The sequence below is a fragment of the Lotus japonicus genome, chromosome 6 (genome assembly GCF_012489685.1).
Source record: "Lotus japonicus ecotype B-129 chromosome 6, LjGifu_v1.2".
In the NCBI taxonomy this organism is placed as follows: Eukaryota; Viridiplantae; Streptophyta; class Magnoliopsida; order Fabales; family Fabaceae; genus Lotus; species Lotus japonicus.
The window spans coordinates 43,712,602-43,723,342 of NC_080046.1; the positions used below are offsets into that span (position 1 = coordinate 43,712,602).

The following is a 10,741-nucleotide window of genomic DNA, read 5'->3' on the forward strand; positions in this document are numbered from 1 at the left end:
GGGAAGAGATCCAACATCAGCAAGGCTGTGAAGGCAGATACGTGAAGAGCAAAACCATTGAAAGATTGGAAATGTGAAAGCTGTGGGGATTTTCACTTTAACATGGCAGAACTTCATGACTGCAAGAAGGAAGAGAAGAAGAAGAAGAAGAAGAAGAAGAAGAAGAAGAAGAAGAAGAAGAAGAAGAAGAAGAAGAAGAAGGAAGAAGATGAAATTGAAGGAAAGAAAAAGAAGATGGAAAAGAAGAAGAAGAATCACTAATCAATTGTCGATTCGGTAACTAGCTAATTGATATGTGTTTTTGTGACTGATCGGTTTCAGACTTCAGACTTCAGAGTTTAATTTGGTTGTTTCTAATTTAGGACTTAATATGCATAATTTGGGGTAATTTAGCTTGTTGGTTCCCTGTTTATTGAGTACTTATTCAGTCCTCCATATTGCCTTTGTTTTCACTGGCAAATCAGACTGTGCTCGGATCGGGGTAATTTGTTAGTTAATTTCTATTTAGTATGTCTATATATCATCTAAATTGGGGTAATTAGTTTGTTAATTTCATGATGTCATTACTGAGTGCTACTCTACTAGCCTATGCCTAGAGTGTGTGTGTGTGTTGGCGTGCGTGGCGGTGAAGTTGTGCAGTGCAAAACGAAAGACGCAGCAGTGGAATGGTGGAATATTATGAAAGTTTGTTAGTGTGTGTGTGTGTGTATAACTTGTCTTCGTTAGTACATATTGTGCCTCCTCTCTCCTCACTACGTGCTCATGCTAAGCTTTATCACTTTTTTGCAGCAGTTAAAACACCGCGTTAAGAAAGAAACTGTAACAAAATAATGTGGTCGGTCCTATACTAATTGGACATTTCACCATACTAATTAGCTATCACTAAATCTCTCTTGATATCCAGCCATGTGTTGGGATGATTTATCTTCATAATACAGTTTAGAAAATTTAATATAACAATATTATTAACATCATAAATAGAAAAAAAAAAACATATATGTAATGTAAGGTTCTGGACGAGGGAGGAATTGTATTATTTTCCATCTTTTCTTGTCGCGTTTGAATACATAGTGATAGAGTCTAGAACTGTTGCCAAAACAAGAATGTATGACAATTCTTCGCTTTTTAAATTTAATTCCAAAAAAACAGGGAAAGAGAAACCCAATTTTTTCAAGAACATTTTATCTCTTTTTCTCACTGTTGGATAGTTCATAACTCCTTTTTCCCTGCTACTCATCTTTGAGGGTTGAAGGAAAATATTGAACCAATGTTATTGAATGATAGACCATTAAAAAGGTTATATTGGACTATACTTCCATTTCATCGTTTTCAAACCTGTTTAATGTTAGTCTATGTACTTTCCATGGGATTAAGTAATTTAAAATTTTAATTTCATCCTCTTCAAATCTATTTAACAGGAGGAGGAAAAAAAGACATCAATAGGTGATGATACACAGAGGATAGCTTAAAGGTTAAATAGATTTGAAAAAAATTGAACATTTTGCAGTAATTGAAGGGGAAAACAACATCATTAATAGAGGATGCCTGGAACAAGATTACAATTGACGACGAAGGAAAATATGTGAAAAAGCAGAGGAGTGACTAGTGAGGATTGAGGAGAGAAATTTAGGATTATTCATAAAAAAGAATAAGAACTCCATTTACATTTATGCCCCCAACCGATTCAGTGCTCTTAGAATTAAATGCTGTGGTTTTTTAGTCAAATTAAGGAGAAAAGGTGTAGGTTGATATATTGCTCCTTCTAAAATCCTATTGTCCGTAAGTTAGGATAGCCATTTTTATTTATATATATAGATTGGAGAATTCTCTGATACCGGAATTTTTTTGTGGGTAGGGTACACTAATGTCATGGACTAATCAGATTGTATAACACATGTAAACTTGTTTAATTATCAATATCAAGGCACACAACTTAATTTAATTATAGAAAATTTCTCAAGGACTTATGATGTAAATCAATAAATTTATTTCAGCCCCAAACACCCTAGCCTTCGACTCTGTCTTCTTCCCATCTGCTCCGACTAAGAAACTCAAAGAAATCTTGGTCTATCATTTAAATATTGACTCTGACTTGTGAACCTACTAATTGCCAATGCATGTGGTATTGTGGTTAGATAAATTTTGATTTCAAATAATGTGAACAACAAATGATTTGCTTTAGCCTCATTAATTTCTTATGTGAATTGAACCGACTAATAGCAAATGTGGTATTGTGGTGAATTAGAGGTACTCAAGTGTTATAGCCTAGTCTAGTGTCTATATGTGTGCTGGCGGTGAGTGACCGTACCCTGTGCAATGCAAAACGAGTGTGTGTGTTGCGGAGTGTGTAGTGGAAATGGATAACAGATTTTGTCTGTTTAATTTGTGTGTATGTACATGTGAGGAAATGAAAACGTTGATGATAATTTCAAAAAAAAAAGAAAACGTTGATGATGAGAGTGGGAAGCTATTTTTCCTCCAATATAATCCCCTTCTTTTATTGTCGTTAATGCATGCAATTAATTTTCTCATGTTACAATTATATCAAATAATGCATGGGTTAGTTTTCTCCTATCTTAATATGTTAATATGTCAAATGCATGTGTCAATATAACCTAACAATTCAATACTAACTTTTCATTAATAATTAAAAGTCTTGTCAAGTGGAAATTAAATTCTCAGTACATCAATTTAAAAAGTGGAAATTCTCATTTGTTAGTTGTTCCTCCCACTTCTAGCTTCATCATCTTGAGAAAGATTTCATTCCAAGTGTTTATAGGCCCTGTAATCATTCTGCACATTCTTTTCAATCCAATTAGCAAATTGGAATGGCTTTCTATAAGCACTGGGATGGACATCTGGTCTCATCGATGCTAATACAGTCACATCTAGTACCTCAAACCGAAACCCTCCAAATTATTTGGCTTTTTGCTTTGCATTTTGTAATTCTTCCATTCCAATCTTTCTAATCTCAACATCGTTTTCTTCAAGTTTCTTCTCCCCTTTTTTATAAGGTGTATTATTTGAACAAGTGCCACCTTTATCCCAAGCACCTTCGAAATGAACAGGTGCGAATGTTCTCACAATGACACCAACTCGATCCATTTCCTTTAGTTGCTTTCCTCTCAATTATGCTATTAAGAGCAGTCCTCAAAGCCTTTCTTATTGGGACATAAAACCCAATATCAGTACAATTAAGATCAAGAAAATTTTGGCAACCCAAAATTGAATCACCCTTGTAGTAAAGTGAAGGAATGTCAGCAAACCAATGCCCAAATCCAACCACAATGAAATCCATTTTATCCATATCCAAAGTCCATTTCTCATTAGCTTGATCCAAATGCATTGTATTATGACGTGGTCCGGGCCCGGTTAATTGTCTTTGAACCCCTTGCACAAGAAATGGTGCCCAATAGGATGACAATGTTACATTGTGAGAAGGAAAGTGCCACCAACCAATACTTTTATAGAGGTCAAGTTTGGGTGTTGAAACAGAGGATAACATGCAAATAAGAGACTCTAACTGGTTCCTAGCTAGAGAATCCCCAACAAAAGATATGTGCTTGTTTTTAATGACTTGGAGAAAATTGATAGGATCAAACCTTGGAAGATTGCACCTCCTAGGGGGGCCATAATTATTAGTTAATGTAATGGGAATTTTTCATGGAGTAATAGTTAATTGGTAAATTAAGTAGTCCCTTTAATTTTTTTTGGTGAGGTACCCGCATTAAGAAGTTTAATAGATTATTATCATGTTCTTTAAGGTAAATAGTACATCTTTAGATTTTACTTCACTTGTCAATTAACTTTATCTCATACAATTTATTTTTTAATGAAAAATGAACGAGTGGTGGAAACGAATGATGGTGGTGAATATGCGCGTAAAACGATCATGGTTGATGGATAAACAAAGCTCATAAAATACAACTCACAGTACATCTCACATTCCGAAAAATGAAACGTTGCATTACTACGATATAACAAAATCAATGTTAGACGTGCATGCAATTAATTTTCTTCTATTTCAATGAATTTCTTGCAATTCTTCATGGTTTGGCGACGTGCTGGGACTGTGGATACATGTTTGTTGATTTGTTCGTTGATTCTATGGTAGCCTTGGTGTTGATCATGGGTAGCAATTATGTAACTTTTCACCAGTATGCGTCAATTATGGGCGAATAAAAGGCTTGCTTCAGAGACAGTGGCAAGTTCACTGTCAGCATATCCTTCTAGAAGTAGCTGATTACTTAGCAAAGTATGGAGCTTCTACTATGTCTGAGTTTCAGGTCTGGGATTCTCTCGTTCTTGGGGTTGTGCGGCTGTTAAGGGAAGACCAAATGGACACTTTGTCCATGTGGGCTTAACTCTTGTTTTTTTTTTCTTTCCTTGTAAGCTTTTATTATAAAAAAAAAATGCCCAATGCGTGTATCAATTTTACCCAACAACATGCGGACACGAGTTTAATATCATTGATAATAAAATATGATCACTAATCAATTTGAAAATGACTCACGTATAAAATCTCTGTGTATAATTGAAGAGTGAAGTGGTGAATTTTCACAATGTGAGAACAACTTAATAGTTGTTGGAATGAGTTAAGGTGAAACAAAGTTGCAAAAGAAGCTTGGTAAAACATTTTAAATCGTTTGACCGGTTAAAATTTCAAATAAAAAACAATATTCAGGGAAATTATAACAGTTTGAACTGTCATTTTATACAAACTACAAATAAAGCCGGTTCTAACTTCTAAACGCCATTTGAAAATTACAATCTGCATTTTACGGTAGTTGAAACTGCCGCAAATTGTAATTAGTGAATTATGGCGGTCGCAACGACGATTTCCCCAAAACGCTAGTATATAATGAATGTCAAATAGAATTACGGTGTAAACAGAAACCGAGGTGAATAGTGCTGTTCAAACCGCCGCGAAATGTATTAAAAACCGCTGTAATTTGCAAATTTTTTTTTTAGTTTTGTATTCCGAAATTTATTACCCGAAACTTTATAGAATTTGCGTTCCGGATTTTAGAACCTGAAACATAAATATGTTTAGATGAAATTTAGGTTCCAGAATATATAATCCGGAACCTTATTTAGTTTTAAATAAAGTTCCGGATATCGAACCCGAAACTTTGTTCACGAGATAGAGACTTTTTTAAGCATTCACGGGAATTGATCATTGGATCTATTGTCTTTTTTACTTGTTGCATACACATTACACAACTATTTCATTGCTAACAAAACAAAAATTGGAAGTACGTACAATAGAATATACTGGGTAATTAAGTATTCAAAATAAAATTACACATTTCAAAAGAGAAAAGGATCATAGTGCACACATTTAATTATCTACCTTGTTTATCTTTGTTATGTGATGACACCGTTTCATGTGTGAGAGGTTTATTTTTATCTTCTCACAATTAACTCAGAAAATGATAAAAAATAAAATACAATCCCCTCCTATTTGGTGTAATTACCTAGTTGGTTCCTTTTATTCCATACGGTTATAGCGTAGAAGTAGGTACTCGAGTAGCCTAGGAGTCTAGCGTTTGTGTTGGCAGGTGGCAATGTGTGTGTGTGCAAAACTGAGAGCGAGTGATAGTGTGTGTGGAATGAATTTTTTTACTTGTGTGTGTCGGTTATGCATGTGCGAAGTAAAAATGTAAAGAAGTGTGATAGAGTGTGGGAGGAAATGAAACATTGATTTTGATGCAAGCGGTAAGGTATTTTTTTTTTAGTAATGTTACTTACACACCTCTCTTTTGAGGTAGAAGAGGTGAAATGATGAGAGAGATAAGAAGAAAAGGAAAAGTAAGAGAGAGAAAATATGAGATGTGATAGATGGTAAGAGGAGAGAGATAGAAACAAAAAGAGGTGGAAATAAAGTATTTTAAAAATGAGGTGTGTATATATCATTACTGATTTTTTTCCACAATGTGAGAACAAATTAATAGTTGTTGGATTGAGTTAAGGTGAAACCAAATTGCAAAAGAAGTTTGGTAAAGCTTTTTTGTATTATTTTAATAACTTTTGACGTTTTGTGGAGTGAGGTAGTGGAATGGATTTTATTACTTTTGGTTGTGTGTGTTATGCATGTGATCTGAAGTGAAAATTTAAAGGAGTGTTATGAATAAGTAAGGAAATGAAACGTTGATGAAGATGCGAGTGGTAAGGTATTTTTTTCCCTAATATAATCCCCTTTTTTTATTGTTGTGCATGCGATTAATTTTCTCCGATTTCAATATACCATATGCTTGCATTTGTTAGTGTTCTCCTATTCCAATATGTTAGAAGCATGTGTCAATTTAACCTAACAATTCAATGTTAACTTTTCATTAATAATTAAATAATATTTAATTGGTAAATTATGTAGTGCCTTTAACAATTTTGTGTGTGGTATCTGCACTAAGTAATTCATTAGATTATATTTAAGGTAAATACTACATTTTTAGATTTTATTTTACTTAACTTTATCTCATACAATTAATTTATTTTTTAATGAAAAATGAATGAGTGGTGGAAACGAATGATGGTGGTGAAGATGCGTGTAAAGTTATCATGATTGATGGATAAACAAAGCTCATAAAATACAACTCGTAGTACATCTCGATCACATTCCGAAAAATGAAACGTTGCATTCCTATAATATAACAAAATCAATGTTAGACGGGCATGCAATTAATTTTGTTCTATTTCAATGAACTTCTGGCAACCTTCGTGGTTTGACGATGTGCTGGGACTGTGGATACATGTTTGTTGATTTATTCATTGATTCTATGGTAGCCTTGGGGTTGATCATGGAGAGCCATTCTGTTTTTCACCAGTATGCGTCAATTATTGGGCAAATAAAAGGCTTGCTTCGGAGACAGTGGCAAGTTCGCTGTCAGCATATCCTTCAGGAAGTAGCTGATTACTTAGCAAAGCATGGAGCCTCTACTATGTCTGAGTTTCAGGTCTGGGATACTCTCGTTCTTGGGGTTGTGCGGCTGTTAAGGGAAGACCAAATGGGACACTTTGTTCATGCGGGCTTAACTCTTGTTTTTTTTTTCTTTCCTTGTAAGCTTTTATTAAAAAAAAATGCCAAATGGGTGTGCCAATTTTACCCAACAACATGCAGTCACGAGTTTAATATCATTGATAATAAAATATGATCAATAATCAATTTGAAAATGACTCAAGTACTAAAACTCTAAGTATAATTAAAGAGTGAAGTGGTGAATTTTCACAACTGAGAACAACTTAATAGTTGTTGGATTGAGTTAAGGTGAAACCAAGTTGCAAAAGAAGCTTGGTAAACAAATTTGTATAATAACTTTTGATATTTGGAGAAATTCTTTGTAAAATTAAAGAGCAATTATATTATGAAGAACTTAAATATATTGCGTAATTATTATTTTTTAAATTATACTGTGTAGTATTAAGGTGGTGAATGTGTTAGAAGATCATAAACGATAGTTTCACTTGTTGACTTTCTCGGTAAGAATTGGCCTCATGAAGAACTTAAATATATTGCGTAATGTTTTATTTCACTCAAGTTTTGCCTATATTTCTATTAGTCACTACACCAATTTATACAATAACATATGGATCAGTTTGAGGATAACTTGAGCATTTTTTGGATTTTTTTATAGGCCAATGTTAGTTGTTAAATATTAGTAAATTAGTACCTTCATCAGAATCCGAATCCTAGCCCTTCACCCTGTAAATCTCTCCATTCCCCCCGGAGCATTGTTTGGATGAAATTAACTCATATAGAAGATTTGAACATTTTAAATCGTTTGACCGGTTAAAATTTAAAAAAAAAATATTAAGGGAAATTGTAACAGTTTGAACTGTCGTTTTATACAAACTACAAATAAAGGCGGTTAGCGGTTCTAACCGCCATTTAAAAATTACAATCTACATTTTACGGTAGTTGAAACCACCGCAAATTGTAATTAGTGAATTATGGCGGTTGCAACGACGATTTCCCCCAAAACGCTAAACAGAAACCGGTGTGAATAGTGCCGGTTCAAACCGCTGCGAATTGTAATAAAAACCTCCGAAATATATTACCTGAAACTTTATAGAATTTAGGTTCCGGATTTTAGAACCTGAAACACAAATATATTTAGTTGAAAGTTAGGTTTCAGAATATATAATTCGGAACCTTAATCAGTTTTAAAAAAAGTTCCGGATATAGAACCCGAAACTTTGTTCACGAGATAGAGACTTTTTTAAGCATTCAGGTGAATTGATCATTGGATATATTGTCTTTTTTACTTGTTGCATACACATTACACAACTATTTCATTGCTAACAAAACAAAAATTGGAAGTACGTACAACAGAATATACTCGGTAATTATTAAGTATTCAAAATAAAATTACACATTTCAAAAAAGAAAAGGATCATAGTGCACACATTTAACTATCTACCTTATTTATCTTTGTTACGTGATGACACCGTTTCACCTTGTGTGAGAGGTTTATTTTTATCTTCTCACAATTAACTCAGAAAATGATAAAGTAAAATACAATCCCCTCCTATGACACATACAATTTTACACATCCTTTCCGTCTTATTTTCAAACATACTCTCCCCTTCCTTAAATAACAATATGAACTTTTCACTCCATTTTACTTAACACAATTAATGATATTTTAAATATATTATCTCTTCAATTAAATTTTAATTAGATTATTTTAGAATTACCTAAATATCCTTAACTCTAATCTTCTCAATTAGAAATATAAATTTAATCCTTATTTGGTGGCTTTGATCAAAATTGCTTTTTTTTGTCAAATCAAAATTGTTTCAAGCGCTTGAATTTCCACCAAAGTTAATGTCTAATGCCCCAAGGCCCAAACAGGAGTATGCTCCAATCAAAATTCCACATTTTCGTTCTCTGTATTTTCTGTTGTTGTTTTCGTCATAGACACGGTTACACATACGACTTGTTTCGCTGTATGAGACTGAAATTTCACTTTGGACAGACCAAGTCACCCACCTATTGCTAGTTCAGAATTGGCAGAGTGGATTGTAGGATGTGTGTTAGGGGCTGCCAAAGTGCACACACTGGTACCCTCTATTCTATGGCAGCTTTCCAATTTTCTATTTTGATTTTGCATGTTATCTTTTTAAGAGCTGTGTGTAAGTAGTATACTGCAAATTAGCAATCTGCTAACTGTTTCCTTGTAATTGGTTGAAGTACCCATTGTACTTCATTATTTATACCATTTTTGCTTACCTAAAAAAAAAAAACCCACCTAGACCTAGTATCAGTATTATAAGTGTGTGAATAACCAAGATAGGGAACCGTACATATTCAATTGCTATTTGCTAATATTAGAGTGATCATGGAAGCAATACCATAGACCCCAAAATCACATAAACTATTACCAATAGAGCTTAATTTTGCACAAGTGACTGAAGTGAGGCTAATTCTAAATCCTTAGTTGATCATAGTGTTAATTGCACTCACATGTAAACAAGAAAAATAAGAATGAGTTGATCATGGCATCATGCCATATTCCCTGTCTCAGTGTTTGGTGGCATTCCAATGATCCTATTATGTGTATTATCAACATGTAGAATCTTCACTAACCTGCAAAGACACTTTCATTTATCACATATATAAAAGATTGTAGCAACAGAAACCCAGGAAAGTATAAGAAATTCTCATTATATTTAGGGATTAATACTCTGAAGCATGATAAGTAATTTACATTTTATTCTTGATAACCTATGTAATATTTATGATCTATGATGTTACTCCAATTGCACGGATATAGGTAGATGATGGGATTTTGATGGTCTATATACTATGCTCTCTAAAGAGATAAAGGAGGAGATAAGAGGTGTTGCAATCCCGGCGACACCAATGGGGGAGGACAAAATCCTATGGAAAGAATCTAGCGATGGACGCTACTCTACCGCAACTGCGTACAATATATGCTATGTGACGATGGTGGCCATGAATCACAACTATGGAAGATGATTTGGAGAGTCAAGGCGCCAGAGAAGGTGAGATTTTTCCTGTGGCTAGTGGGCAAAGATGCAATCCCTTCGAACGCGAAGCGATATCAGAGTCATCTAGATGGGTCGCCGGCGTGTATCCGATGTGGTGCTGCCGTAGAGGATGCTGAACATGTCCTCCGTCGTTGTCCGGGGTCCGTATGGGTCTGGAGCCAGTTTGTGACGGCGACACCAGGGTTCCAGTAGCAGCACCCTTCAGACATTGGTTGTTTTCCAAATTGCAGGTTTAGGAGACAGCGTTGTTTTGCGCCATCGCGTGGAACCTTCGGAAGTGGCGTAACAGCTTTGTCTTCGACCAGGCTCCATGGCAATCCAGGGTGGTGCTTCAACGAGTGCAAGAGTTCCAATGGTGGGGGACGCCAACGACGCAGCCGAGCACGATGGCCATTCATGGAGATGATTGCGTGGTGCTGCACACTGATGGTAGTTGGCGTTGCGGTGATGATAGGATGGATGGCGGTGGTGTAATTCGCAACCAGTTAGGGCGCTGGGTATCTGAGTTTGCAACGTTCCTGGAAGCCGGCAGTGCATGGCAAGCTGAGGTGATGGCAATCCGCAAAGGGCTCACACACACATGCCTGGGAGTTGGGGTTCCGATCGGTGGCATGTTATGTTGATAGTATGGAGGTGCAGCAGCTCTTGAATGGCAGTGGGGATGTTCAGGACAATTGGCATAGGGTTGAAATTTTGGCAATCCGGAAGCTACTCGTCATAGATTGGAGTG

General features: G+C 35.2%; 1 pseudogene; it reads right to left on the minus strand.

Moving 5' to 3' along the window:
- Positions 1-2,916: 2,916 nt before the first annotated feature.
- On the minus strand, positions 2,917-10,409 carry LOC130725364 (xyloglucan O-acetyltransferase 1-like; annotated as a pseudogene).
- Positions 10,410-10,741: the final 332 nt, after the last annotated feature.